The sequence below is a fragment of the Mustelus asterias genome, chromosome 5 (assembly GCF_964213995.1).
Source record: "Mustelus asterias chromosome 5, sMusAst1.hap1.1, whole genome shotgun sequence".
In the NCBI taxonomy this organism is placed as follows: domain Eukaryota; kingdom Metazoa; phylum Chordata; class Chondrichthyes; order Carcharhiniformes; family Triakidae; genus Mustelus; species Mustelus asterias.
This window is the reverse complement of record NC_135805.1, coordinates 21,406,937-21,432,370: the sequence shown is the minus strand read 5'-3', so window position 1 is coordinate 21,432,370 and position 25,434 is coordinate 21,406,937.

Here is a 25,434-nt window from a genome sequence, read left to right as displayed (position 1 = left end):
ATCTGTAAAAGTTGCTGAGAGTCACTGCTGACATGCCAAATTTCCTTAGTCTTCTGAGAAAGTGGAGGCGTTGGTGGGCTTTCTTAACTATAGTGTCAGCATGGGGGGACCAGGACAGGTTGTTGGTGATCTGGACACCTAAAAACTTGAAGCTGTCAATGATTTCCACGTAATAAAGGGGTGTGTGTCCCTGTCTTGTCAGTTGACAATTTCAAATTTGCTCTGTCTACTTTGGATGTGAGGCAATCCATAATACAATGGAAGGTCGATGGGAATCCATTCACCTTCATCGAATGTACAATGAGATTTGAATTATCTTTTGCTCATGGAGTGAAATAGGAAGGTGAACCAGCTGGAATGCTACAGCTCTTTTGTGGATGGTCCATCCCTAAACAAAGGGATGTGTGAATTCTCCGGCTTGTTGTGTGTCCATTCTTAATTGTTTTGCTTTATTTATTTATTAGTCACAAGTGGGCTTACATTAACACTGCAATGAAGTTACTGTGAAAATCCCCTCGTCGCCACATTCCAGTGCCTGTTCAGATACACTGAGGGAGAATTCAGCATGGCCAATGTGCCTAACCAGCACGTCTTTCAGACTGTGGGAGGAAACTGGACAACCCAGAGGAAACCCACGCAGACATGGGGAGAACGCGCAAACTCCAGACAGTGACCCAAGCCAGGAATCGAACCCGGGTTTCCTGGTGCTGTGAGGCAGCAGCTAACCACTGTGCCACTGTGCCACCATGCCATCCACTTCCTTGAGGACTGCCCAGACCTCAGAAGCCAATAGGACACATGAGTGGCAGTGGTCACTTTTATAGACTGTTTGTGTTTAAAATGTTTGGAACAGGATACAAGTATTAATCCTTGTAGTGAAAAGCAAAATATTGCGGATGCTGGAATCTGAAACAAAAACAGAAAACGCTGGAAAATCTCAGCAGGTCTGACAGCATCTGTGGAGAGGGAACAGAGCCAATGTTTCGAGTCTAGATGACCCTTCATCTGAGCAACTCTTTAAATCCGGGTGTGACCTCGCGGACAGTTCTTTGAGGTAAAATTGCCACGACAAAAAAAACCCTGCGGATAAGTCAGTGATTGTTGTTTGTAGAAAGCCTGACTTCTCACTAACACCTACCATGTAGGAAATCCTGTCTGCCCCATTCCCAACCCTACCCCAGTCAAGAACTAAAGCCCTTGCCCACTTCTCAAAGCCTTCCCCACACCCACAACAGCTGAAGCCTCCACCCCAAAACTCCCCATGCTGACTCAACAACTCTCGTCACTATCCACCCCCCTCCACCACCCACAAATGGGATTCCCACAGAGTCTGAAGAATTGACATCATAGAAACCCTACAAAGAACAAAGAACAATACAGCACAGGAACAGGCCCTTCGGCCCTCCAAGCCTGTGCCGCTCATGTGCCCACGAGACCATTCTTTTGTATCTCTCTATTCCCAGTCTGTTCATGTGGTTATCTAGATAAGTCTTAAACGATCCCAGCGTGTCCGCCTCAATCACCTTGCTTGGCAGTGCATTCCAGGCCCCCACCACCCTCTGTGTAAAATACATCCCCCTGACAGTGCAGAAGGAGACCATTCGACCCATCAAGTCTGCATTGACAACAATCCCACCCAGGCCCTATCCCCATAACCTCATTTATTTACCCTGCTAATCCCCCTGACACTGAGGGGCAATTCTGCATGGCCACTCCATCTAACCCACATATCTTTGGACTGTGCGAGGAAACCAGAGCACCGGAGGAAACCCAAGCAAACGCAAGGAGAACATGCGGACTCCGCACAGCCAGTGACCCAAGCCGGGAATTGAACCCGGGTCCTTGGGGCTGTGAGGCAGCAGTGCTAACCACTGTGCCACCGTGCCACAATGATGTTACACTGGGAAGAAAATTGGGAAGGACTTCTCGAGAGTGTCCCAGAAGCTTCCAGAACATCTGGAGTTCACCATAACCTCTGTGAGGTGGCGACGGAAGGGGTCTGTCAGAATAACTCGTCCCCTGATGATGTCTCTATTAAATGAGGTCACAAAATGAAACTTTGATAAGTAATGCTGCCTGGTCTGCTGGTTGTAAATGTTCAGGCAGCCAATGTAGAGAGCAGAGCAAACCCAGTACTGAGAGTAGATGCCAACTTCAGTGCACGGAATAATGTCGTGCCAATTCCACAGAGCGAATACATTCTGGGATTTTACACGCATTGTGTTTTCTCGTACTGTGATTGGTGGCCATGCCTTTAGCTGTCTGGGTCTCAGGCTATGTAACTTCTTCCTTCACGATTCACGTAAAACCCTACCTTTTTTGACCAAGATTTGGTTACACACTTACTAATGAAGTCAGTTACTGTAGTGACGTACTCGTTCAGACTGGCCGCAGAGTTTTTAAAATACTGACCAGTCCACTGACCCCAAGCAGCCCCGTAGGAGATCACCCGATTCCTCAGATTGACATTGCACGACTTTCTTTGATGGATTCTCCCGCTTCAGTTTTTGCTTGTAAGCTGGGAGCAGGAGCACAGCCTTGTGGGCGGGTGATAGAGCGGTAGGCATGTTTGATATTTGTGTCGCAGTGGTCTAGGATGTTTGGGCCTCTGGTGGAACAGGAGACGTGTTGGTGGTAACTTGGTAGTACACTCTTGAGCTTGGCCTGATTGAAGTCCCCGGCCACGTTGAACAAGGACTCGGGATGTTTCGTCTCAAGGCTACTTGTAATGGTGTATATTTCGTCCAGTGCGATCTTCACGTCTGCATGGGTTACCCAAACGTTTTGATTGATAACACTCCTGTGAAGAGCTTTGGAATGCCTTCTCACTGAGGCATAGATTACAAAAGCAGGGAAGTGATGTTGGAGTTGTATAGATTTTTGGTGAGGCCACAGCTGGAGTACTGTGTGCAGTTCTGGTCGCCACATTATAGGAAGGATGTGATTGCACTGGAAGGGGTGCAGAGGAGATTCACCAGGATGCTGCCTGGGATGGAACATTTAAGTTACAAAGACAGGTTGGATAGGCTTAGGTTGTTTTCTCTGGAGCAGAGAAGACTGAGAGGCGACCCGATTGAGGTGCACAAGATTATGAGGGACATGGACAGAGTGGATAAGGAGCAACTGTTCTCCTCAGCTGAAGGGTCAGTCACATGGGGACATAGGTTCAAGTTGAGGGATAGGAGGTTTAGGTGGGATGTGAGGAGACATGGGGAGAATGTGCAAAATCCACTCTGACAGTGACCCAAGACCAGAATCGAACCTGGGTCCCTCGCGCTGTGAGGCAGCAGCGCTAACCACTGTGCCACCTTGCTGCCTTCGTCCATCATGCCTACATTAATTTCCACTTACCTCTCACCCCTTTATTAAATCACACTGATCTATCAGTCCTTCAATTTACTCATGCATACTCAATATCATTTGCTCATTGCCCTGTTTTTTACTGAGTTACGTGTTAACCAACATGTTAGATGCCAAATCATCACTCACATTTTGAGTTCCCTCTCCCAAGTGCTCCAGTTTATTCCTGCAACTTTCTCCTGCCTTGTGTTTCCTCTCAAATCCTCTTTCCTTCCCATTCTGACTGTTGTTCTTTCCACTTCCCCTTCATCCCATCATTGGCGCTGCTCGATGTTGATGGAGGAATCTGGGACGTTGACTGAAGATTGGAGGAAAAGGTAAGGAAGTTGGGGAATTTTTCTTAGAAGAAGAGGACAATTCAGAGTGAGCAAATTGAGGTACGTTGAGGTGATGAAGGGGGCTGACTTGTGGATCTAAGGGAAGTATCCACAATGGGGCATGATTCCACTCGTGATTGGGGAAATGCTAAATACGAGGAACTTAGAACATAGAAAGGAAACTTCTATTTGTGATACTTAATGCGGATAACTCTGGAGTAAGAAACCGTCTTAACATTTAAGAAGCATTTAAATGTGCACTTGCGATGCCAAGGCATACAAGGCTATGGGCCAAGTGTTGGAAAATTGGATTAGAATAGTTGGGTGGTTTGTCTTTGACTGGTACATAGCTCCTTGAAAGTGGCATCACAGGTAGACAGGGTGGTGAAGAAGACATTTGGCATCAGTCAGGACATTGAGTACAAGTGTTGGGATGTTATGTTACAACTGTACAAGACACTGGTGCAGCCATTTTGGAGGACTGTGTACAATTCTGGTCACTCTGCTACAGGAAGGATGTTATCAAACTAGAAAGGGTGCAAAAAAGATTTACAAGGATGTTACTGGTAGTGGAAGATTTGAATTATAAGGAGAGGCTGGATAGGCTGGGAGCGTAGGAGGATGAGAGGTAACCTTATAGGAGTTTATCAAATCATGAATGGCATAGATAAGGTGAATAGCCAAGGTCTTTTCCCCAGGGTAGGGTTGTCCAAAACTGGAGGGCATAGGTTTAAGGTGAGAGGAGAAAGATTTAAAAGGGACCTGAGGGGCAACTTTTTCACACATAGGGTGGTGCGTATCTGGAATGAGCTGCCAGAGGAGGTGGTAGAAGCGGGTACAATTACAACATTTAAAAGACATTTGGACATAGGAAAGGTTTAGAGGGATATGGGCCAAATGCAAGGAAATGGGACTAGTTCAGTTTAGGAAACCTAGTCGGCATGGAAGAGTTGGGCCGAAGGGCCTGTTTCCATGCTGTATATCTCTATCATTCAATGGCACAGGCACAATGGGCCAAAGGGCCTTTTTCGAGGCTGCATACCTCTATGACTCCATGTCTTGGGAGGTTCAATAAATCACAGTAAAATGGACTGAGGTGGATTCACCTCAGGAGAGGGATGGGTCCTGAGCCTTAAATCTCCTTGGCCCCAGTCTTTGGAACTTCCTTCCTGAAACCCTTACATCTCTCCACCTCTTTCCTTCCGTAGAAATCTTCCCAAAACCAATAATTACCATGAAGCTTTTAGACACCCACCCAAATCTTTGTCCCATGCATCTGCAGCTGTCTCTTTACCTCTTGTCTTGAAGGCTGAGACATCTTTGTACATTAAAGACCGAATGGAGATGGCTATTTTTTTTTTTGTCATTTGTGCTTTTCAGGGCTTCAGGGCTTGAAGCTAAAGATATATTTAAAATGTTCTTTTGGAGAGCTTTCAATGAAAACGTCTCAGTGTTTTTGATAATTAGCACAAGAATACATACAGCCATTGTCTGATTCACAAAATAAATACTTGGAAAGGAAGAAGGAAGAGATATCAATTCCACTTGGGTTCCAGTCCCTGCTGGACAATTAGACTTTATATCAAAACAAACTGTGAAGGTCAAAAATAACAATATGGATACGTACAGCTTTGGAAGAACAAAGATTTGGCCCGTGGGAGACTTTTTAAGGAGAATTAAGTGGATAACAGCATGAGAAAATAAATAGTTCAAGAAAGACAATTCTATGGCTATTTAAAGGGGTATGAGAGGGAAATGTATTGCTGTGAGGAACATTTAGAGCGCAGCACCTAAATAAAAGATAAGAAATGTGAACATTTAGGAATATTTAGGGACTGAAGTTGAACTGAACCAGATTTTCCTGCATTTTCTCCCACATCCTTCAACCCCATCTCTCTCCCGGGGTGAATCCCAACGCCACCTCAATCCCTGCTTCACTGAACTTCTCCAGTAACTTACGGGTGGCACGCTGGCACAGTGGTTCGCACTGCTGCCCCACAGCGCCAGGGACCCGGATTCGATTCGGCCTCGGGTGACTGCGTGGAGTTTGCACCTTCTCTCTGTGTCTGTCTGGGTTTCCTCCAGGTTTCCTCCCACAGTCCAACAGTGTGCAGGTTAGGTGGTTTGGCCATGCCAAATTGCCCTTTAGTGTCCAAAGATGTGCAGGTTAGGTGGGTTGGCCATGCCAAATTGTCCCTTAGTGTCTAAAGATGTTTGGGTTAGGTGGATTGGCCATATTAAATACACGGAGTTACGGGGACAGAGTGGATAGGTCAGCCTGGGTAAGATGCTCTTTCAGAGAGTTGGTGCAGATTCGATGGGCCGCATGGCCTCCTTCTGCATTGCTGGGATTCTATGGTTCTGAAACCACATTACATGAAAAGCTTTACAGGGGGTGAGTTACTGTATAATTCTGACTTGCTCATGTATCCATTGTAGTTACATGGCTGACTCTATGTAAATACAAGTGTGTATGACTAGGTATGACTCCAGCCAGTGGAGAGCTTTCTCCCTGATTCCCATTGACTATAGTTTTGCTAGGGCTCCTTGATGCCTCACTTGGTAAAATGCTACTTTGATGTCAATGATGGGCACTTCTAAACCACTTCCTGAGTTCAGCTCTTCACTCCATGTTTGGACTAAGAGTTTAATTAGATTTGTAACTGAGTAGCCCTGATGGAACCCAGGCTGGGCATCAATGAACAGGTCAATGCTAAGTAAATGCCACTTGATAGCACTGTTAATAACTTCTTCCATCATTTAGTTAATGATCAAAAGTAGACCGATGGCTATCTGGATGGGTGCAGCTCCAACAACACTCAAGAAACTTGACACAATCCAGGACAAAGCAGCCCACTTGCTTGATACCCCATTCGTCACCTTAAACATCACGGCCCCCACCATTGGCACATAGTGGCAGCAGTGTGTGTCACCTCCAAGCTGCACTGTAACAACTCACTGAAGGCTTTTGACAGCATCTTCCAAAGCCACCCAGAAGTACAAGGACAGCAGACGCAAGGGAACACCACCACCCACAAGTTACCGTCCCAAGATACACGCCATCCTGATCTGGAAATATATTGCTGCTCACTATCACCTGTTCCAGGGCAAATTGGGGAATGGGCAATAAATCTGGCCTTGCCTGCGAATCTCACATCCTGTGATTGAGAAAAAGAACCCTTCTTCTTTGTGCTTGCTTTCCCCAATTCTTCTAATAGCTACTCAGTGTCCCTTCCTCTTCTTTCAACCCATGGGAAACACTCTGGACTATTTGACTACCTTAATTGTACTATACAAGTTATTTTAAATGACTTTTTAGAAACGGGGACAATGGAGAAATCATTTGTGGACAAGTAAATACCTGTAAGGCAGTATGGATAACCAGAGTATGAATAATTATTACATGTGCTAAATACAACATGCTTGAGAAGAAAAAAATGACTTTGGACTAATGTTTTCAGAGTCTGAAAACGCCTGATCCGGTTTGATCTCAGAAGCTAAGCAGATTCAGACCTGGTTAGTACTTAGAGTCATAGAGGTTTACAGCATGGAAACAGGCCATTCAACCCAACTTGTCCATGCCGCCCTTTTTTTTTAAAACCTCTAAGCTAATCCCAATTGCCCGCATTTGGCCTATATCCCTCTATACTCATCTTACCCATGTAACTATCTAAATGCTTTTTAAAAGGCAAAATTGTACCCGCCTCTACTACTACCTTCTGGCAGCTTGTTCCAGACACTCACCACCCTCTGTGTGAAAAAATTGCCGTTCTGGACACTTTTGTATCTCTCTCCTTAAAGCTATGCCCTCTAGTTTTAGACTCCCCTACCTTTGGGATAAGATATTGACTATCTAGCTGATCTGTGCCCCTCATTATTTTATAGACCCTTATAAGATCACCCCTCAGCCTCCTATGCACCAAAGAAAAAAGTCCCAGTCCATCCAGCCTCTCCTTATAACTCAATCCAGCAAGTCCCGGTAGCATCCTGGTAAATCCTTACTGCATTCTTTCTAGTTTAGTAATATCCTTTCTATAATAGGGTGGCCAGAATTGCACACCGTATTCCAAGTGTGGACTTACCAATGTCTTGTACAACTTCAACAAGACATTCCAACTCCTGTATTCAATATTCTGACCGATGAAACCAAGCATGCCGAATGCCTTCTTCATCACTCTGTCTACCTGTGACTCCACTTTCAAGGAGCTATGAACCTGTACCCCTAGATCTCTTTGTTCTGTAACACTCCCCAGTGCCCTACCATTAACTGAGTAAGTCCTGCCCTGGTTCAATCTACCAAAATGCATCACCTCGCATTTGTCTAAATTAAATTCCATCTGCCATTCGTCAGACCACTGGCCCAATTAATCAAGATCCCTTTGCAATTGGAGATAACTTTCTTTGCTGTCCACTGTGCCACCAATCTTGGTGTCATCTGCAAACTTACTAACCATGCCCCCTATATTCTCATCCAAATCATTAATATAAATGACAAATAACATTGGACCCAGCACTGATCCCTGAGGCACACTGCTGGTCACAGGCCTCTACTTTGAAAAACAATTCTCTACAACCACCTTCTGGCTTCTGTCAAGAAGTCAATTTTGCATCCATTTAGATACCTCACCCTGGATCCCGTGAGATTTAACTTTATGCAGCAACCTACCATGCGGTACCTTGTCAAAGGCCTTGCTAAAGTCCATGTTGACAACATCAACTGCACTGCCCTCATCTACCTTCTCGGTTACCCCTTCAAAAAACTCAATCAAATTTGTGAGACATGATTTTCCACTCACAAATCCATGCTGACTGTCCCTAATCAGTCCTTGCATCTCTAAATGCCTGTAGATCCTGTCTCTCAAAGTACCTTCCAACAATTTACCCACCACAGATGTGAGGCTCACTGGCCTGTAGTTCCCAGGCTTTTCCCTGCAGCCCTTTTTAAACAAAAGCACAACAACTTGGATGGCAGACCACCTGGGAATACCAGGTGCAGTAAGCTTAGGGGTGGCACGGTGGCATAGTGGTTAGTGCTGCTGCCTCACAGTGTCAGGGACCCGGGTTCAATTCCCAGCTTGGGTCACCATCTGTGTGGAGTTTGCACATTCTCCCTGTGTCTGTGTGGGTTTCCTCCGGGTGCTCCGGTTTCCTCCCACAGTCCAAAGATGTGCAGGTTAGGTGGATTGGCCATGTTAAATTGCCCCTTAGGGTCAGGGGGACTAGCTAAGGTAAATGCATGGGGTTATGAGGATAGGGCCTGGGTGGGATAGTGGTCAGTGCAGACTCAATGGGCCGAATGGTCTCCTTCAGCACTGTAGGATTCTATGATTCTATATTCCCAAAGCTCTCTCCAACTGAGATATCCTTGTATCCTGTCTGGATCTATTGCAAACTAATTGACAAAGACTGATTCCGATGATTAGTTGACAATTCCGTTATCATTGCATTATGTGGGGAGGTTGTGGCATAGCGCTATTGGACAATGGTTAGCAATGGTCCAATAGAAATCCGGAATTAAAAGTCTAACGATAACTGAAACCACTGTTCAATGTTGTAAAAACCCACTCGGTTCACTAAACCGAATTAGAATGCGAATCTTTACAACTGATCAGGTCTTAAAGGTACAGACAATGTGAGTGGAGGGAGCATTAGGCACAGGTTAAAGAAATGTGTATTGTCTCCAGACAGGACAGCCAGTGAGATTCTGCAAGTCCAGGAGGCAAGCTGTGGGGGTTACCCATAGTGTGACATGAACTCAAGATCCCGGTTTAGGCCGTCTTCATGTGTGCGGAACTTGGCTATCAGTTTCTGCTCAGCGACTCTGCGCTGTCGTGTGTCGTGAAGGCCGCCTTGGAGAACGCTTACCCGAAGATCAGAGGCTGAATGCCCGTGACCGCTGAAGTGCTCCCACACAGGAAGAGAACAGTCTTGCCTGGTGATTGTCGAGTGGTGTTCATTCATCCGTTGTCGTAGCGTCTGCATGGTTTCCCCAATGTACCATGCCTCGGGACATCCTTTCCTGCAGCTACCTGGAGACAATACACATTTCTTTAACCTGTGCCTAATGCTCCCTCCACTCACATTGTCTGTATCTTTAAGACATGATCAGCTGTAAAGATTCGCATTCTAATCAGTATTCAGTAACTTGATTTTGTGTCTCTGTGCCGTTTGATAGCAGATATCCACTCCATCTGACGAAGGAGCAGCGCTCCGAAAGCTAATGGTATTTGCTACCAAATAAACCTGTTGGACCTTAACCTGGTGTTGTTAAAACTCTTACGTGGTTTAAAAAGGCAGCTCACCACTGCCTTCCTAAGGGCAATTAGGGATGGGCAATGAATGCTGGCCGAACCAACGACGCCCACATCATAGTCATAGAGTCACAGAGGTTTACAGCATGGAAACAGGCCCTTCAGCCCAACTTGTCCATGCTGCCCTTTGTTTCTAACCACTAAGCTAGTCCCAACTGCCCACGTTTGGCCCATATTCCTGTACAGCCATCTTACCCGTCGCTGAACCGTCTAAACGCTTTTTAAAAGATAAAATTGCACCTGCCTCTCGTACCACCTTTGGCAGCTTGTTCCAGACACTCACCACCCTTTGTGTGAAAAAATTGCCCTACTGGACCCTTTTGTATCCCTCCCCTCTCACCTTAAACCTATGCCCTCTAGTTTTAGACTCCCAAACCTTTGGGAAAGGTAATGACTATCCAGCTGATCTATGCCCCTCATTATTTTATAGACCTCTATAAGATCAACCCCTCAGCCTCCCATACTCCAGAGAAAAAAGTCCCAGTCTATCCAGCCTCTCCTTACAACTCAAACTATCAAGTGCCAATAGCATCCTAGTAAATCTTTTCTGCACTTTTTCTCATAGGTTCATAGAGTCATAGAGGTTTACAGCATGGAAACAGGCCTTTCGGCCCAACTTGTCCATGCCGCCCTTTCTTTTTAAACCCCTAAGCTAGTCCCAATTGCCTGCATTTGGCCCATATCCCTCTATACCCATCGTACCCATGTAACTTTCTAAATGCTTTTCAAAAGACAAAATTGTACCCGCCTCTACTACTACCTCTGGCAGCTTGTTCCAGACACTCACCATCCTCTGTGTGAAAAAATTGCCCCTCTGAACCCTTTTGAATCTCCCCCCTCTCACCTTAAACCTATGCCCTCTAGATTTAGACTCCCCGACTTTGGGAAAAGATATTGACTATCTCGCTGATCTGTGCCCCTCATTATTTTATAGACCTCAATAAGATCACCCCTCAGCCTTCTACGCTCCAGAGAAAAAAGTCCCAGTCTATCCAGCCTCCCCTTATAACTCAAACCATCAAGTCCCGGTAGCATCCCAGTAAATCTTTTCTGCACTCTTTCTAGTTTAATAATATCCTTTCTATAATAGGGTGACCATGACCAGAACTGTACACAGTATTCTAAGTGTGGCCTTACCAATGTCTTGTACAACTTCAACAAGACGTTACAACTCCTGTATTCAATGTTCTGACAATGAATCCAAGCATGCTGAATGCCTTCTTCACCACTCTGTCCACCTGTGACTCCACTTTCAAGGAGTTATGAACCTGTACCCCTCGATCTCTTTGCTCTGTAACTCTCCCCAACGCCCTACCATTAACTGAGTAAGTCCTGCCCTGGTTCAATCTACCAAATGCATCACCTCACATTTATCTAACTTAAACTCCATTTGCCATTCGTCAGCCCACTGGCCCAATTGATCAAGATCCCATTGCAATCCGAGATAACCTTCCTCACTGTCCACTGTGCCACCATTCTTGGTGTCATCTGCAAACTTACTAACCATGCCTCCTATATTCTCCTCCAAATCATTAATATAAATGACAAATAACCCAGCACTGATCCCTGAGGCACACCGCTGGTCACAGGCCTCCAGTTTGAAAAACAACCCTCCACAACCGCCCTCTGGCTTCTGTCAAGAAGCCAATTTTGTATCCATTTAGCTACCTCACCCTGGATCCCGTGAAATTTAACCTTATGCAAAAACCTACCATGTGGTACCTTGTCAAAGGCCTTGCTAAAGTCCAGGTAGACAACATCAACTGCACTGCCCTCATCTATCTTCTTGGTTACCCCTTCAAAAAACTCAATCAAATTGTGAGACATGATTTTCCACTCACAAAGCCATGCTGACTGCCTTTAATCAGTCCTTGCATCTCTAAATGTAGATTCCTGTCTCTCAAAATACCTTCCAACAACTAACCCACCGCAGATGTGAGGCTCACCGGCCTGTAGTTCCCAGGCATTTCCCTGCAGCTCTTTTTAAACAAAGGCACAACATTTGCCACCTTTCAATCTTCAGGCACCTCACCCATGACTATCGATGATTCAAATATCTCTGCTGGGGACCACAATTTCCTCCCTAGTCTCCCACAATGTCCTGGGATATACTTCATCAGGTCCCAGGGATTTATCTACCTTAATGCGCTTTAAGACTTCCAGCACCTCCTTCTCTGTAATATGTACACTCCTCAAGACATCACTATTTATTTCCCCATGTTTCCTAACATTCATGCTTTTCTCAAAGGTAAATAGTGATGAGAAATATTCATTTAGGATCTCACCCATCTCTTGTGGATGCACACAAGAGTTTATAAATTAGTTCTAGTTTATGTGCTGGAGCTTATGAATAGTTCTATTTGATGAATTATCCTATGAATTAATCCTGGACATCCTATGAATTAATTTTAAAAAACGATCACCAGAGGTAGACGTTGAACTGGGTGGAACCTGAGCTTTCATTGTTAAGAAATTCATACACACAGATTAACGTGGAAATTACTTCAGGAAAGTTGGCAAAGCGAAATCTCCCAGTTTTCATTCCCAATGACGATCATTGTCATGGATGACATTTCTCAAACAATCACTGGAAGCTTTCAATGCATTCTGGATGTGCTGGAGGAAGTTGCCGTGATATTTTTGAAAAACAAAACCGCTGCCAGGTTCTTATCCATGAGTAGCCTGTCCAACAGGGGCAGGGGAGGCATTCAGACAGATTCCTCATTAGCTGACTAATGGCTCAAACTCCCTCCTTTATGATTCTGCCAACCCAGATAGGTCTGGCCACTCAAATGCCAGGCAATGACCATCACCAATAAGAGACACTCGAACCACTGCCTCTTGACATTCAGTGGTGTTACCATCACTGTCAACAACCTTGGGGTTACCATTGACCAGAAACTCAACTGGACTCGCCACATAAACACAGTGGCTACAAGAACAGGTCAGAGGCTAGGAATACTGCGGTGAGTAACTCACCTCCTGGCTCCCCAAAGCCTATCCACCATCTACAAGGCCCAAGTCAGGAGTGTGATGGAATACTCCTCACTTTTTTAAAGTTTGTTTATTAGTGTCACGAGTAGGTTCACATTAACACTGCAATGAAGTTACTACCCAGCACGTCTTTCGGACTATGGGCGGAAACCCACACAGACATGGGGAGAAGGTGCAGACTCTGCACAGACAGTGAGCCAAGCTGGGAATCGAACCCGGGTCCCTGGCGCTGAGAGGCAGCAGTGTTAGCTACTGGGTCTTCGTGCCTGGTTGGGTGCAGCTTCAACAATACTCAAGACACTTGACACCATCGAGGACAAAGCAGCCCACTTGATTGGCACTGCATCTACAAACATCCACTCCCTCCACCACTGATGCAGCAGTGTGTACTATGTACAAGATGCACTGCAGAAATTCACCAAAAATCCTTGGATGGTGCCTTCCAAACCCACAACCACATCCATCTAGAAGAACAAGGGCAGCAGTTACATGGGATACCACCACCTGCAAGTTCCCCTCCAAGCCACTCACCATCCTGACTTGGAAATACATTGCCATTCCTTCGCAATCGCTGGAATTCCCTCCCTAACGGAATTGTGGGTCAACCCACAACACGTGGACTGCATCGATTTAAGAAGGTAGCTCATCACCACCTTCTCAAGGGCAACTAGGGATGGGCAATAAATGTTAGTCAGCCAGACACCCATGTCCCACGAATGAATAAAAGAAAATCTGTTACGGACTTGCTGGATTGCTGTTCCTTTACCCCTGAGTTTCCTTAGTTGGCACGGTTAGGGTTGTATATATTTTTATCATTTATAGGAAGTGGTTGTGACTGGTAAGGGGGCCTGCATCTCCTGAGCCTGACAGAGGTGATATATCGCAGCATTATGTGGGCAGTTGTGACAGAACTGCCATCCTGCACCTGGCTTGAAGAGTGAGCTACCGATGGTATCACCACGAATCCCTGGCTTTTCCACACTTGACCCCCTTTGATGCTCAAAGCCACAGCAGGAGGAGACGGGTAGAGGGAGAGAGAGAAACACCACAGTAATGATGAAGAGGCTATGTTACTTCCTCACATAGCTACCGGTTCAGATATTGCCATTTCACATACTTTGGAGGTTGGCACTGAGTTGGGATCAGTCCTTTTTTTATTCATTTATGGGATGTGGGCATTGCCCTTGAACTGTGTGGCTTATTAGGCCATTTTTTCGTGGGACATGTGTGTTGCTGCCTGTCCGGCATTCATTGCCCATCTTGAGTTGCCCTTGAAACTGAGTGGCTTGCTCGGCCAATTCAGACGGCAGTTGAGAGTCTGGAGTCACAAGTAGGCCAGACCAGGCAAGGATGGCAAATTTCCTTCCCTAACTCAGCTCATGTTCTGGGGACCCAGGTTCGAATCCTGCCACGGCACGTGGTGGAATTTGAATTCAATAAGAAAATCTGGAATTAAGAATCTACTGATGACTATGAAACCATTGCCGATTGTTGGAAAAACCCATCTGGTTCACTAATGTCCTTTAGGGAAGGAAATCTGCCATCCTTACCTGGTCTGGTCTATATGTGACTCCAGAGCCACAGCAATGTGGTTGACTCTCAACCGCCCTCCAAGGCAACTAGGGATGGGCAATAAATGCTGGCCAGCCAGTGATGTCCATGTCCCATGAGAGAATTAACAAAAGACGTGGCTGTGTGGGCAGCTCCTCTCTGCCATTCTTTTGAAAATACAAAAAAAACTCCCTGCCAAATCCAGGAACTCGCCACAATACCTCAAAAAAATATTTCTCAGTGGTTCCAAACACTTTGCAGTAGCAGAGTTTCTTATTCCTTACTGAATAAGCGACATGCTGTTGAAGCTTTCCATCTTGCAGTCATCAGGACTGATGCAAGAAAACCAAGTTTCAGAGGGATCAACCATTTAGACTGAATGAGAAAAGGGTGCTGATTGGTTGGAATGTCGAGTCTGATTGGCTAAGGCGTTGCCATGGAGAATGCATTAGGGAACAATTGTTTCTTCTACTTCTGCTTAATTCAAAAAAAGGTATGATGCAGAGGTCAGGACCTTGCATTTTGATTTTGATTTTTGATTGCTTTTTGATTTGATTTGATTTATTATTGTCACATGTATTGTTATACAGTGAAAAGTATTGTTTTTTGCGTGCTATACAGACAAAGCATACCATTCATAGAGTACATAGGGGAGAAGGAAAGGAGAGAGTGCAGAATGTAGTGTTACAGTCATAGCCAGGGTGTAGAGAAAGATCCATTCAAAAGTCTGATGGCAGCAGGGAAGAAGCTGTTCTTGAGTCAGTTGGTACGTGATTTCAGACTTTTGTATCTTTTTCCCGATGGAAGAAGGTGGAAGAGAGTGTGTCCGGGAATGTGTGGAGCCCTTGATTATGCTGGCAGCTTTTCCGAGGCACTGGGAAGTGTAGATGGAGTCAATCGATGGGAGGCTGGTTTGTGTGATGGACTGGGCTACGTTGACAACCCTTTGTAGTTTCTTGCAGTCTTGGTCAGAGCAGGAGCCATACCAAGCTGTGATACATCCGGAAAGGATGCTTTCTATGGTTCACCTGTAAAAATTGGTGAGAGGCGTAGCGGACATGCCAAATTTCCTTAACATATGAAACATGTAGGTTACTAGAATGACCTTACCTGCAAATTAGGTGCCCGAACCTTTAAATAATGCTTGTTCTGGGCCCCAGTTCCAGCTAAATGTTTGATCTTTGGTGAGTGACAAGTAAATTTACTCAACGGATCTACCTGGTCTAAGTCTAGAGGTTAGAAATCACATCAGCCTGGAGGGCTGACTGACATAATTGGAAAGGTACATGAACTGCTCCTGATGCCAGCTGGGCACACCTACGCAAGCATCTTTCTCAATATAGTGCATTGTATGGGGTGTGCCAGCAGAGGGTGTTCACCTATTCTCAGTGGTGCTATGGATCTGAATTTCCACACCATTGTCTTCAGCCTCCATCATAAACTCTGTTGCCTAATCATCATCTCCACCTCTTCCCCTGGTAACTAAGAAGTCTCACAACACCAGGTTAAAGTCCAACAGGTTTATTTGGAATCACGAGCTTTCAGAGCGCTTCTCCTTCATCAGGCGAGTGGACTTTTTGTTGGTGTCATCGTGTAGTCCTTTCAGTGATCCTTCGCCGTGAGTCCAAAGGAAGAAAATGTCATCGATGTATCTAGTGTATAGCATCAGTTGAAGGTCCTGTGCGGTGAATAGGTTTTGTTCGAACATGTGCATGAAGATGTTGGCATATTGAGGTGCGAATCTGGTCCCCATGGCTGATTCGTGTGTCTAGATGAAGAACTGGGTGTCAACTCAACTGATGAAGGAGCAGCACTCTGAAAGCTCCTGATTCCAAATAAACCTGTTGAACTTTAACTTGGTGTTGTGAGACTTCTTACTGTCCCCACCCCAGTCTAACGCCGGCATCTGCATATCATCCTTGGTAACTGGTTGAGACTAAGCCAGACTGTTCGTAACCTTGGTGTCATACCTGACCCCAGGAAGATCTTTCCACCACATTGACCAAGACTGCCCATTTCCACTTTATTATTTCCGAGCTCAGACCCTACCTCAGCTCATGTGCTGCTTAAAGTTTCATTCATTTTTATTCATTTGTGGGGCATGGGTGTTGCTGGCCAGCCAGCATTTATTGCCCATCCCTAGTTGCCCTAGGAGGGCAACAGCAAACCACATTGCTGTGGCTCTGGAGTCTCATGTAGGCCAGACCAGGTAAGGACGGCAGATTTCCTTCCCTAAAGGACATTAGTGAACCAGATACGTTTTTCCGACAATGGTTTCACGGTCATCAGTAGATTCTTAATTCCAGATATCTTTTATTGAATCCACCATGTGCAATGGTGGGATTCAAACACAGGCCTTCGTGGAGTGGCGCGGTGGCACAGCGGCTAGCACTGCTGCCTCACAGTGCCAGGGTCCCAGGTTCAATTCCAGCCTCGGGTATTGTCTTTGTGGAGTTTGCACTTTCTCCCCATCTCTGTGTGAGTTTCCTCCGAGTGCTCCACTTTCCTCCCACAGTCAGAAGATGCGTGGATTAGGTTGATTGGCTGTGACGAATTGAACCCAGTGTCGGGGGGATTAACATGGAGTTACAGGAATAGGGCCTAGGTGGGATTGTGGTCAGTACAGACTCAATGGGCCAAATGGCCTCCTTCTGGACTGTAGGGTTCTATGATTAGCTGAGTTTCTGGATTAATACTCTGGTGATAATACAATTAGGCCATCGCCTTTACTTGTCTTTGTTATTTCTGGTTTTGATTATTTCAAATACTTCTGTCTGGTTTCCTATGTCCTGATGTGGAGATGCCGGCGTTGGACTGGGGTAAACACAGTAAAGAGTCTAACAACACCAGGTTAAAGTCCAACAGGTTTATTTGGTAGCAAACGCCACTCGCTTTCAGAGCGCTGCTCCTTCGTCAGGTGAGTGGGAGATCTGCTCATAAACAGCAAACAGGGCATATAAAGACACAAACTCAATTTACAGAATAATGAATAATGATTGGAATGCGAGTCTTTACAGCTAATCAAGTCTTAAAGGTACAGACAATGTGAGTGGAGAGAGCATTAAGCACACTTTAAAGAGATGTGTATTGTGTAGTTCCTTTGTCTCGTCTGCTTGGCAGAGTTTCGCAGCTGGTCTGCGTCCTGACCGCAAGTTGAGAATATGGACTCTATCTTGGTTTCCAGGCTGCGGCGTTTGCTGTAGAGCTGGTGTATGAGGTGGTTGAGGAGTGAGAGAGAGGTGCGATACACATCTCTTTAACCTGTGCTTAATGCTCTCTCCACTCACATTGTCTGTACCTTTAAGACTTGATTAGCTGCAAAGACTCGCATTCCAATCATTATTCATTATTCTGTAAATTGAGTTTGTGGTTTTATATGCCCTGTTTGCTGTTTATGAGCAGATCTCCCACTCACCTGACGAAGGAGCAGCGCTCCGAAAGCTAGTGGTGTTTGCTACCAAATAAACCTGTTGGACTTTAACCTGGTGTTGTTAGACTCCTTACTGTGTCCTACCATGAACCTAAGGCCATTCTGAAACTCTGATGTCCATGTCCTTACTTGCCATAATCCCTAATCTTCCCTAGCCCTATAACTCTCGGAGATTTCTGTCCTCAGCAAATCTGGCCTCTCGTGCATTCCCAATTGTAATTGCTCCATCATTGGTGGCTGTGTCTTCAGCTACAAGGAGCTAAGCTCTGAAGTTCTTTCCCTAACCATTTCTACCTCTTTGACCAAGCTTTGCTAACTTGGCCTGATATCACCTAATGAGGCTGGTGTCAAACGTTGTTTGATAACATTCCTGTGATTTTACCATGTTAAACATAAAAGGTAAAGTCACCATAGTCCCGGATGATCATAGAATCATTGAATAGAATCATAGAATTCCTACAGTGGAGAAGGAGGCCATTCGGCCCATCGAGTCCACACCGACTCTCCAACGAAGTATCTCACCCAGGCCCTATACCTATAACCCCAAGTATTTACAATCATAGAATCATAGAATCTCCACAGTGCAGAAGGAGGCCATTCAGCCCATCGGGTCTGTACCAACCACAATCCCACTCAGGCCCTATTCCTGTAACCCCACATATTTACCCTGCTAATCCCGATATGTCAGCTATGACTCTCACCAGCTTTTACAGATGCACCATAGAAAGCATTCTTTCTGGTTGTATCACAGCTTGGTATGGTTCCTGCTCTGCCCAAGACCACAAGAAACTACAAAAGGTCGTGAATGTAGCCCAATCCATCACGCAAACCAGCCTCCCATCCATTAACTCTGTCTACACTTCATGCTGCCTCGGCAAAGCAGCCAGCATAATCAAGGACCCCACGCAGCCCGGATATTCTCTCTTTTACCTTCTTCCGTCGGGAAAAAGATACAAAAGTCTGAGGTCACGTACCAACCGACTCAAGAACAGCTTCTTCCCTGCTGCTGTCAGACTTTTGAATGGACCCACCTTGCATTAAGTTGATCATTCTCTACATCTAGCTATGACTGTAACACTACATTCTGCACTCTCTCGTTTCCTTCTCTATGAACGGTATGCTTTGTCTGTATAGCGCGCAAGAAACAATATTTTTCACTGTATGTTAATACATGTGACAATAATAAATTAAATCAAAATCAAATCAAATCAAAATACTAGGGTCAATTTAGCATGGCCAAGCCACCTAACCTGCACATCTTTGGATTCTGGGAGGAAATCGGAGCACCCGAAGGAAACCCACCCAGACACTGGGAGAACGTGCAAACTTCACACAAACAGTGACCAGAGGCCGGATTTGAACCAGGGTCCCTGGCGCTATGAGGCAACAGTGCTAACCATTAATCCACTAATCCCCCTAACCTACTCATTTTGGAAAACAATGGCAATTTAGCATGGCCAATCCAACTGACCTTCACATCTTTGGACTGTGGGAAGAAACCGGAGCACTTGGAGTTTTAACCTGAGGGTCACCACACCTCAGGCGAGGGGTATGTTTGAGCAGGGGGGTCGCCATGAAAAACCTGAACCGATATGGGAATTGAACCCACGCTGCTGGCATCGCTCTGCATCACTAATCTGTTGTCCAGCCAACAGAGCAAAATTATGTTAAAGACCCTACATAAATGCAAATTACCATTGGTGGTGTCTTCTTCTTGTTTTCCTTCCTGCACTTAGTGGTACACTAAGGTAAACTTCCAACGTTTCTATACCTAGTTATTCATGGAATTGTTCGCTTGAGGCTTATAGCTTGAGGGGCGCCACTCCACATCGAGTATGGCTGACCAGGAGTCACTCCTGATCTTACTGCCAGCCATTGGTTTGTTGAGGGGATCCTGCAGGTTGACACTCACCCTGTTTGGCCACGTTACAAATGCATGCTGGGACCACAGAACACGAGGCATAATCTGAAAATTAGACTTGGGTTTGTTCAGGAGTGATATCAAGAAGCATCTCTTCACAAAGGGTAGTCGCAATCTGGAATTCTCAATTCTACATCAATCAAATATTTAAAATTTGAGATTGTGGTCAACGGTTTTGGAAGCTAAATGGAGTCAGTCAGATCAACCATGATGTGTTTGAACACTGTCATTGACTCACTAAAGTGAATGGTCTGTTCTTAATTCTAAGGGGGAGGTGATTAACAATTCTGGCGGATTTCACCTCAAGCTCCCTACCTATCTGCCCTACCCACTCCCTCTGCTGTCCCATATTCTGGGATAAGCAACGCTAACTCAAATCAACTCAACTCAACTCACTAACTCAACAACACTCAAGAAGCTCGACAAGAAGCAACCCATTGGATTGACACCCCAGCTACCGGTGGGAAGCTTTTTCCCAGATCAGAAATGACGTTCACGAGGGGTCACGGGCTCAAGGTGAGAGGGGCGAAGTATAACTCAGATATCAGAGGGATGTTTTTTACACAGAGGGTGGTGGGGGCCTGGAATGCGCTGCCAAGTAGGGTGGTGGAGGCAGGCACGCTGACATCGTTTAAGACTTACCTGGATAGTCATATGAGCAGCCTGGGAATGGAGGGATACAAACGATTGGTCTAGTTGGACCAAGGAGCGGCACAGGCTTGGAGGGCCGAAGGGCCTGTTTCCTGTGCTGTACTGTTCTTTGTTCTTTGTTCTTTGTACCACCTTCAACATTAACTCCCCCCATCACTGACGCACAGAGGGAGCAGTGTGTATCATCTACAAGATGCACTGTAGGAACTCACCAAGGCTCCTTCGACAGAACCTTTGAAACCCATAACCCTCACCATCTAGGACAAGGGCAGCAGATACATGGGAACACCACCACATGGAAGTTCCCATCCAAGCCACTCACCATCCTGACTTGGAAACATATTGCCATTTCTTCATTGTCACTGGGTCAAAATACTGGGAATCCCTCCCTAACAGTGCTATGGATGGATCTACACCTCATGGACTGCAACGCTTCAAGAAGGCAGCTCACCACCACCTTCTCAAGGACAATTAGAAATGGGCAACTAATGCTGGCCTAGTCCATGAATTAATAAAAACTCAGTGGACTGGGAAGGAAGCTGGGACTTCACTAGCCTGGATGACTCAGACCCACACGGGGCATTTACCAAGTGGGCCATCCCTGGATTTCAGGATCATCAACGTTCACGGCCCTTGTCATTCATTAGATTATATCTGACTCTAACATATGGAGTGCCTCAGCCCAATAACATTGTGATAAATATCAACAGTGACAACATCTCATTTCAGTAGGAATATTATGACATGACAAGCAATAACAATATGATTAAAGGAACATTCCTTCCATAAACAGAGTTCCAGTCAGTTGAACGCTGGTAATGACCCGGGCAATTTGCCAAGGAATGAGAGGATTTGTGTACAACTGCAGACAAAAACAAGCAAATAGTTGCACCACATCCCATTGCGTTATCAATCCAGCAACTTAACTCAGGGAGAAAGAAAGGTGAGCTGGAATTTTATTGGGCTATTAAGAAGGTTCTTGGAGGGGATGAGGGGGCAGAAGGTGGGAGTGGACCGTATTTGACCAGAAATCTTGACATTGCCTCTGAATCTTACCAGCGACAGGAACCATTCAGGGCAAGCAGTGCAACACCAATTGAGGCAATTAAAATGCCAATTAAAACCTCCCTCTTTGATCAAGCTTTTGGTTGTCTGACCTAATATTTCCTCAGTGTCGTACATGCTCCTGTGAATTTGATATGATTTATTATTGTCACATGTATTAATATACAATGAAAAGTATTGTTCCTTGCGCGCTATACAGACAAAACATAGAGAAGGAAACGAGTGAGTGCAGAATGTAGTGTTACAGTCATAGCTAGGGTGTAGAGAAAGATCAACTTAATGCGAGGTAGGTCCATTCAAAAGTCTGACAGCAGCAGGGAAGAAGCTGTTCTTGAATTGGTTGAATCGGTATGTGACCTCAGACTTTTGTATCTTTTTCCTGAAGGAAGAAGGTGGAAGAGAGAACGTCCAGGGTGCATCGGATCCTTAATTATGCTGGCTGCTTTGTCGAGGCAACAGGAAGTGTAGACAGAGTCAATGGAGGGGAGGTGGGTTTGCATGATGGATTGGGCTATATTCACGACCTTTTGTAGTTCCTTGCGGTCTTGGTCAGAGCAGGAATCATACCAAGCTGTGATACAACCAGAAAGAATGCTTTCTGTGGTGCATCTGTAAAAATTGGTGAGAGTCGTAGCTGACATGCCAAATTTCCTCAGTCATCTGAGAAAGTAGAGGCGTTGGTGGGCTTTCTTAACTATAGCACTTTGTGATGTGTCATTATTTTAACCGTACTCTATAAATATAAGTCCTGGTTTCCAATTCTTAAAGAAAAAATATTCTTTCATGGGATTTGAACATTGCTTGCAAGGGCAACATTTTATTGTCCATCCCTAATTGCCCCTGAGACGGTGGTGGTGAGTTGCTTCCTTGAACCGCTCCTATCTATCTGGTGTGGCTATGCCCACAGTACTCTGGGAAGGAAGTTTCCAGTTCTTGATTCAGCGACAGTGAAGGCACAATGATATAATTCCAAGTCAGGATGATGTGTGGCTTGGAAGGCAATTTTTCGTGTATCCACTTGCCCTTGTCCTTCAAGGAGTTAGAGTTTGATCAAGCTTTTGATCATCTGACCTAATATCTCCTAGTATAGAGTTTGAAAGATGCTTTGAAGGATTGCACGCTTGTGACCATCAAGGCTTCACAGACCAGCAAGCAGTCTTGAGTCACAAGAAGGGCTTCCAAAGTCCGCATGGATTTACAAAGGGGAAATCAGGTTTGACAAATCAACTGGAATTCTTTGAGGATGTAACTAGTAGAGTTGACCAAGGTGAACCAGTGGATGTGGTTTATTTAGACTTTCAGAAGGCTTTCGACAAAGTCTCACATAGCAGACTTCTATGTAAAGTTAAAGCACATGGGATTGCAGGTAAAGTCTTGAGATGGATAGAAAGCAGGTTAGCAGATAGGAAACAAAGAGTTGGCATAGATGGTTCCGCAGGGATCTGTGCGAGGGCCCCAACTATTCACATTATATATTAATGATTTGGAAGAAGGGACTAAATGTATTACCACCAAATTTGCAGATGATACAAAGTTGGGTGGGAGGGTGAGCTGTGAGGGGGATGCAGGGATGTTTCAGTGTGATTTGGACAGGCTGAGTGAGTGGGCATATGCATGGAAGGTGCAGTCTCATGTGAATAAAGGTTTACCAGGCTGATTCCTGGGATGGCAGCCTGTCATATGAGGAGAGACTAAATTGTTTGGGATTACATTCATTGAAGTTGAGGAGAGTGAGAGGGGATCTCATAGAAACTTACAAAATTCTAACAGAATTTGACAGGGTAGATTCAGAAAGAATGTGGGGGAGTCCAGAACTAGGGGTCATAGTTTGAGGATAAGGGGCAAACCTTTTAGAACTGAGATGAGGAGAAATTTCTTCACCCAGAGGGTAGTGAATGTGTGGAATTCACTACCACTGAATGTAATTGAGGCCAAAACGTTGTCTGATTTCAAGAAGAAATTAGATATAGCTCTTGGGGCTAAAAGGATCAAGGAATATGGGGGAGGGAAGGGGGGGGATCAGGATATTGAATTCGATGATCAGCCATGATCATAATGAATGGTGGAGCAGGCTCGAAGGGCCGAATGGCCTACTCCTGCTTCGAGTTTCTGTGTTTCTAAAATGTTCACCTTCAAATCTCATTTGTCAAGTGTATAACCTCACTCTACATTTCCACTTTGTTCCATAAAACCAATCAACCAGCAATCTTATCTACATTGGCTGCAGGAGGAATTGCATACTGCAATAAAATTCATTAAAGGGTTTATTTTCCGCAGAGCTGCTCGAAAGGAATAAAAAAAAACAGAGGTAAATTAATAAAGAAAGGTTACAAGGCAAAAGTAGGCGAAGCTAAAAAGAAAAGTTTTTAGTTCTGAGGAAAGGTCAACCCTGAAACATAAAGCTGACTGTTCGGTTCACGAGGGCTGGCTGATCTGCTGCATTTTTCCAGCTTTGATCTTTTTGTTACAGAATAGCACAGTGTTCGTTAAATGCACCACAACTCTCCCATTATTTGCAGCTCCCTCATTATTGGAGTGTAATAGACCCAGCCCTCACTGAAAATCATTCATGTACCGTGAACCGCAAATGAAGCACGCTCAGGGTTTACAGCTCCCCTCGTTAATATATCACATACCCCTCACTGCAAGAGTCACTCATTTGCTGCGTGTACAACACATGTTCTATAAAATATCCCCTTTTACGCAGCATAACAGGCCTTTACTGGAATTATTTACATCCCTCAAAACACCATTTACAGCTTTTAAATAATACATTACAGACCCCTCACTGTAGCCCAAATGTCAGTATAAGTGCACGCACACACGGGAACATGAGCACACACACGTGCACACATACTTGCACACAAAAATGCACACACACAAAAATGCACACACATGCACGCACACGCATACAAATGCACACACACAAATACATACACACAAATGCACACAATTGCACATACACACATACAAATCCACACACACAAATGCACACACACAAAGGCATACACACAAATGCACACACACACACATACAAATGCACACACACAAAGGCATACACACAAATGCACACACACACATACAGATGCACACACATAAATGCACACACACATGCTCAAACACACTGGTCTCTGAGGCAATACAGAAAGCATCCTTTCCCGGTGTATCACAGCTTGGTATGGCTCCTGCTCTGACCAAGATTGCAAGAAACTCTAAAAGGTCGTGAATGTAGTCCGTGCAAACCACCCTCCCATCCATTGACTCTGCCTACACTTCCCGCTACCTCGGAAAAGCAACCAGCATAATCAAGGCTCCCACTCACCCCGAACATACTCTCTTCCACCTTCTTCCATCAGGAAAAAGATACAAAAAAATCTGAGTTCTCGTGCCAATCGACTTAAGAACAGCTTCTTCCCTGGGGCCATCAGATTTTTGAATGGACCTATCTCGCACTAAGCTGATCTTTCTCTACACCCTAGCTATGACTGTAACACGACATTCTGCACTCTCTCCTTTCCTTCTCTATGAGCGGTATGCTTTGTCCGTATAGTGCGCAAGAAATAATACTTTTCACTGTATGTTAATACATGTGACAATAATAAATCAAATCAAAATCAAAAGTTATTTCTAAAGTGTTTTGGGATGTCACGGAGTTGTGACGAATGCCATAAGAGATGCAAATCCTTCTTCATAGGTTGACATTTGTCAGTTTTCTAGCAGGAATTGTGTGGGCAGCAAGGAGAGAGAGAGAGAAGTGGGTTCGAGGCAGGGGAGAAAATGACAAGCAGTGCACAGGACTGTTCAGGTCATCAAGAAAGGGACGCCTGCAATAGA